Below are 6,799 nucleotides of genomic sequence, written 5' to 3'. Positions count from 1 at the left end.
TAGAGGTTTTAAAAAGAGAAAAGGCTAAAATAAAGAAGTTCTCATGTGAAATCTAATGCATCAACTTGATATCTGTACCAAGACAGATTGCAAAGTACCTTCCTCAATGGATCATTTTTGGAGGAATAGAAAGTTACCATGATTTATATCCTTCCACCATATGCTGGGTCAAAACATCTGACCAAAAAAAAAACTCCCTTTGGAATTTTATCAGCCAAATTTTAAAGTGTTATTCTACTTGATCCACTGACCTAAAAAAAATCATTAAATAATCTGTCAGAGGTAAGCATTCAGGATTGAATTGTCTCATACAATCAAGAAAAAAAATGCAGCTTTGTTTTGGTGAGGAACTGTCGTCTATCACGGTATTTAGGCAACTAGTGAGGCCACTGTGGGAGCATGTAATGGCGGAGACTTGAAGTGATAGTATTATACATGTCACTTGCTTTTTTTTTTTTTTTTTTTTTAAAGATGACCGGTAAGGGGATCTTAACCCTTGACTTGGTGTTGTCAGCACCACGCTCACCCAGTGAGCTAACCGGCCATCCCTATATGGGATCCGAACCCGTGGCCTTGGTGTTATCAGCACCACACTCTCCTGAGTGAGCCACGGGCCGGCCCTTGCTTTTTGCACTCGGAAACATTATCCCTTCTCATCTTTGCAAAAGCAATGCAGTAAGAGCACAGATGTTTCTGGGAGATGATATATCCTTACACCAATTTTCAATTTTAACAATTTGCATTTAAAAGTCTTGCATTTTTTTTTTTTCTCCTTTTTGTCTTTTTTCGTGTCTGGCAACGGACCGCAACCCTCAGTGTCGCGCCCGTACCGGACCGGGACCGGCAACGGAATCGCAACCCTCGGTGCTGTGCCCACCCCTCGCTCAGCCAGTGAGCGGGAACCGGTCTGTATGTGGGATCCGAACCCTCGGCGGGAGCGCCGCCCTGCTCCCAAGTGGCGCACTGTAGCAGTGCGCCACCGGGCTGGCCCCTAAAAGTCCTGCATTTAAAAATGGATATTAATTGCATTGAGAATCTCCGGTGTCATATACAAATAACCAGACAGATAACTGTCATAAAGTAACAATCATAAAATAACAGTCAGGGTCCAGTGAGGTGACAAACCCACACTAGTTAGCAAAGAGAGTTTAATATAAAGAATTAACAAGAGATTTAGAGGAAGACCATATTCTATTTATTTGTTTATTTTTAGTGGCTGGCCAGTACAGGGATCTGAACCCTTGACTTTGGTGTTATAACACCAAGCTCTAACCAACTGAGCTAACTGGACAGCCCCTCAAAGAATCTCTTTTAGATCAAAATATCAAACACAGAGCACCTACTGTGGAATTGACCTGAGCAGTTTAATAGCCATTAGCCACATGTCAATACTAGCACTTGCAATGTGGCTAGTTTGAATTGAGAAGTGTTGTAAGTGAAAAATTCACACTGGATTTCAAAGATTAAGTACGAAAAAATTTAACACTTTTTAATATTACTTACATATTAAAATAATATCTTGGATATACTATTACATATATTACTAAAATTAATTGCACCTATTTCTTTTTACTTTTTAAATTTATAATTTATAATTTTTATTTTTAAATTTATAATTAAATTACACATTTTATAATTACACATGTGGCTCGCATTTGTAGCTTGCATTGTATTTCTATTAGACAGCACTCGTCTACATACTGTGTGTACCACTACCTCACTGCAACTTCTGAGAAATTCTATAATACATCTGGTTCAGCAGGCACATAAGTCTTCTTGGAAAGCAAGTCTCCACCACTCTCAGCCAAGGGAATGTTGTAGTATATGGATGTTCCAGTGTGCCTGTCACGAGGATTTAAACCAGATACTCTGGGCAATCCAACCCATGGCAAAATTATCACGAGAAGATATACACCCATAAAGTTGCTGAAAGCTAATGAGAAAAATGGCTACAGATTTTTTAAGAAATTCAAATTTCCCCTTACACCAACACATCCTTTTTTTTTTTTGATAATACATCTTTCAAAAAGTTACTGTCAAGGGCCGGCCCCTGGCTCACTCGGGAGAGGGGGGGGCTGATAACACCCAGGCCCCGGGGTCCGGTCCCATATACAGATGGCCGGTTCGCTCACTGGCTGAGCGTGGTGCTGACAACACCAAGTCAAGGGTTAAGATCCCCTTACCGGTCATCTTTAAAAAAAAAAAAGTTACTGTCAAGGGCCGGCCCCTGGCTCACTCGGGAGAGGGGGGGGCTGATAACACCCAGGCCCCGGGGTCCGGTCCCATATACAGATGGCCGGTTCGCTCACTGGCTGAGCGTGGTGCTGACAACACCAAGTCAAGGGTTAAGATCCCCTTACCGGTCATCTTTAAAAAAAAAAAAGTTACTGTCAAGGGCCGGCCCCTGGCTCACTCGGGAGAGGGGGGGGCTGATAACACCCAGGCCCCGGGGTCCGGTCCCATATACAGATGGCCGGTTCGCTCACTGGCTGAGCGTGGTGCTGACAACACCAAGTCAAGGGTTAAGATCCCCTTACCGGTCATCTTTAAAAAAAAAAAAAGTTACTGTCAAATAACATATCCTTGGATTTTTATAGCATTTGCAATTTAAAAACATTAAATGTATTTGTCTAAGTATTATTTCGTCTATTTTTCACAAAAGCCCTGAGAGATATTTAGGGAGTTATTTTTTAAAGTTACTGTTAAAATATAGCCTGCGAGTTGTGTTCCAGGAGGGAAACCTACAAACGACTGGAACTGATCCACGTCTAAACTCCACTTCCAAACTATTTCCAAATTTCCAGCATTCTACCTTAATAATAATAATAATAATAAAGACATGTATACATTAAAACATTTAGAAAAACTCCTAAAAATTCTCAGATTATTACGTGTCTTTCAAATCCGACAATACATGGGCCTTTGTTACTCATGCTTATTTATACATACTTGGCTATGGAACGTGGTGTTCTACAAAGACACTGAAAACTAGGAGTTGGGGCTAGTTCGTTCACGTGATAGGAAGCAGGGACTGTGCCTGCCTAACTCTGTCACACTTTATCTTGCTGCTCCCCTAAAAGAATCTCTTCAAACACCTCTGGGCCTTGTAAGTGCTGGTGTCTGAAATGCACCTCCTCTACGTCCAGGGTAACTTCCTTCCTCAGGAGTCGAATACCCTTGTGAAATCTCCCAAACTACATCAAAGGAACTTCTCCCTTCGTTCACCACATTACGTAGCGTTTGGGCTTTCACACCTTACTGCAATTACCTTCTAATCCTCTAGATTGTAGCGCGCCTAAAATGTAAGAGGCTATTTCTTACTTTTTTTCTTCCGGCGCGCGCTTGTTTGTTGAAAGATCCAAATTTAAAGTCCTTCCCAGCTCTAGAACTGAGGAATTCTGTCTCCACGAGCGATAACCATACTCACTTCGGTTTAGATGACAGAACATATGCATTCGACCTAGCACGTACTGGCGCTCCATTAAAATATTACTGAAGTGAATTTACAGGCGCATTGAACAGAATCTAACAAGAACTACTTATTCAGCGCCCACCCCGCCCCAAGCACGGTGCTTTCATTCCCTTCATTAGACGCCGCGGCTTCGCCCCCAATACCTTTTCCAAAACTCTATCAAAGCACTTAGAATTGGCCATGGCCTTTAAGACCTCCACCGCACTTCGTTTCATGCCGTTCATCACGGAAGGTTTCCCGACTTCTGGACTGCGCAAGAGTGAACCTTGGTAGAGCTGGTAAACCCCGCCCCTCCCGACCCCAGCGGCTGGAGGACAGACGTTCCGCGCCCTCTTGTGACCGAGTGCGCACGCGCGTCTTGCGCTCGTCAGCCTCGGCCGGCTCCCCTGCCGCGCAGCCGCCTCTGTCGCCCTTCGAGAGTGGAGCGCGTTTCCCAGCCGGGAGGTTGATGCAGGAGCGCCGGGACGGCAAGCGCACGCGCAGAGCCGGGCGTCGGCTACTTGTCCCGCGTCACGGGGCGGCGAAGAGGAGGGGGAGCGGATGGAGCCCGGGAGCGGTCCAGAGGATGGGTCGGAGGTGACGCGGGAAGACGGAGAGCCCGAGGTGAAGAAGCGGCGACTTCTGTGTGTGGAGTTTGCCTCGGTCGCGAGTTGCGACGCCGCCGTGGCTCAGTGCTACCTAGCCGAGAACGACTGGGAGATGGAAGTAGGCTTTTGCTGTCTCTCACCTCCCGCTCCTTTACGTAGGTGGGTGGAGCTCCTAAGTCCCAACCTTGGGTCTCTCTTTGCTTTTCAGAGAGCGCTGAACTCCTACTTCGAGCCACCGCTGGTGGAGAGCGCCTCGGAAAGCCACCGTGAGACCCCCTCCGAGCCCGAGACCTGGTAAGCGGTGAGGGGAGCGGGGACCAGTCCTGGCAGAGGCGGTTTAACATGGGCGTGCGTTGGGGGGCCTGGGACCTGCCGTGGAGTTGGGTGGGCGCTGCTAAGAGGCGGAGGGCCGGTGTTGCCGCCGCTGCTTGGAGATGCCCCAGCTGCGGGGCAAGCACTTCTCTCGGGAGGTCCAGACTATCACTTCGGACGTGATTTTGAGTCCCTGGAGGAAAAATCGGAAATGCAGTTTTTGACTTGAATTATAGAAGTTGTGTAAACGAGAGGTTTGAAACAAATGAATGAGGCAGAAATCTTCTATTGAAAAATGGTAACTTGGAAGTCTCTTTGCTCCCCGTATTGTGTGTATTTGCTCTCCCCTGGCCAGCCAGAATAATAGCTTTGTTTTTGTTTTTTTAAAGAAAAATATGCACATCCGCCCCTGTTATTCCAATGCCACTCCCCAGTTCTTGACCTACTGCTCTTAAAGTCCTGATACCCTATATGTCCTTCTATGGTTTGGCCACTGCCAATCTTTACAGGTTCGTCTCCTGCCTTTCCTATCCCACTGCAGGCATATCGAACTTTTTCCAGTGGGCCGTTGTATTAGTCGGGGTTCTCCAGAGAGACAGAATCAATAGGATAATTAAATATATGAGAGGGGATTTATTAGAGTAATTAGCTCATGCCATTGTGAAGAAAAGCCCCACGATAGGTCCTTTGCAAACTGGATGCCGGTAGCATGGCTTAGTACAAGTCCGAAGGCCTCAAATCTAGGGAAGCCTATGGTGTCCTTGGTGTAAATCCTGGTACCCAAAGCTGAAGAGTCTTGAACTCTCATGTCCGTGGACAGGAGAAAAGATTGTATCCCAGCTCCAGTGAATAGAGAGAACGCTTCACTTTTTTTCTCTTTTGTTCTCTCCCGGCCCTAGGCGGATTGGATGGTTCGCACCTGCATTGAGGGCAAGTCTTTTCCACCCAGTCCAGTCCACTTAGGCTCTCATACTGATCTCTGCTGGAAACACCTCATGGACACACCTAAAAAGATAGCTTTACCAGGTTTCTTGGCATTCCTTAATCTAATCAAGTTGACACCTAGAATTTACCTTCACAGCCATTTTCTCTCATTTTTTAGTCTTTGTACAGATTTTTACTATCTGCCTGGAGCCTTTTCTTTCACCTTCCGTGCTAAATGATATTTATCTTAAAGGCCTCAGCTTAGACATGTCTATCTCCAGGAAGCTTTCCCTGATTCCCGAGTCTGGGTAGGGTTCCCCTTTCAGATTTTCCTGAAGCATCCCGTATGACCCTTATCATAATAACTTAGTCTGTATTTTAATTACTGCTTCTTTCTTTGTATCTCTGTATAAATAGTCTTTACTAGACTGCACATTTGGTAAAGACAGTATCTGTTTTATATATTGTTGAGTGCCCAAAGTCTAACACAATATTTGTCACATAATAAGCTCTCAGTAAATTTGTGCTGAATATATAAAGTTCTCTTAGCCATAGGGGTAGACTGTACAGTTTTTCATAGTGGAGATGCATTTCTCCCTTTGATCTTTCAGCTGCACTGGTTTACAGATGTGGTAGAACATTTCATTAGGCTCCTTTCTCTATTTGCTTACCCTCTTGTTGGGGAATTGGCCACCCACCCACAGTGATCTATCTCTGGCTCCCATGTTGTAATAACCAGAGCCAATTGGACTAGGAGGTGTTCACCTAACCCAAACTGGCCAGTCAGATCCTGTCTCCTGGGATTTCAAGAGAGTCAAGTCTCAATCTTCCTGGGGAGCCGGAACTGTAACATGTTAATTTAGTATCTGTGGGGATCTATTCCCATCCTTTTTTGTGCATGGGAAAGCTGAGAACAGTGGTCTTCAGAAAAAGAATGAAGCAGAGGAAAGGAGAGTGCCCCTGGTTGCCCTTCTTTGGGCATTGCTGCATTCCTGCTTCTGGCTGTGACAAGTTTCTGTTTCCTTATAAATTTCCCTGTTTTGCTCAAACCAACCTGAGTTAGTGTCTGTTAGTAGGCAACAGACTAAACTGTAACCAATAAATTGGTACAAAGTAAGTGGATTCCCTGAAATGGGCCCTCAGAAAAAATGTGGATTGAACTGAGTAATGGTGGCATGGGGGACTGTTAGGAGTCAGGAGTCCTCTACCCCAGAATGGTAAATTGACAAAAAACAAGCAAAGTGGTTGATTAAGCTGTGGTCTGTTGTCTCATAGAACTCAGATCGATTGCCAATGAGAGTGAGGCTTTAAAGTTTAATCCACAGAGGAGAGAAAAATGGGAAAGGGATAAGGTTCAGGGTGTTTCTAAGCCTTGCACATCCATGGAGCATGACCTTATTAGATTTTTGGTGATGGCTAAATGCAAGTAAAGGAAAAAAGGAAATTGATAGGAAGATTTTATGACCAGAAAAAAGCCTGCTAAGCAGGGGCTTTGATGATCTTA

At 45.1% G+C, this 6,799-nt stretch overlaps 1 pseudogene; it reads left to right on the top strand.

The window, feature by feature from the left end:
- The first annotated feature begins 3,921 nt into the window (after positions 1-3,921).
- Positions 3,922-4,386, top strand: LOC103583360 (annotated as a pseudogene).
- Positions 4,387-6,799: the final 2,413 nt, after the last annotated feature.

Source organism: Galeopterus variegatus, unplaced genomic scaffold (assembly GCF_000696425.1).
Source record: "Galeopterus variegatus unplaced genomic scaffold, G_variegatus-3.0.2 Scaffold22245, whole genome shotgun sequence".
In the NCBI taxonomy this organism is placed as follows: Eukaryota; Metazoa; Chordata; class Mammalia; order Dermoptera; family Cynocephalidae; genus Galeopterus; species Galeopterus variegatus.
The sequence above is the reverse complement of the archived record's forward strand: the minus strand, read 5'-3'. Positions and strand labels throughout refer to the sequence as shown.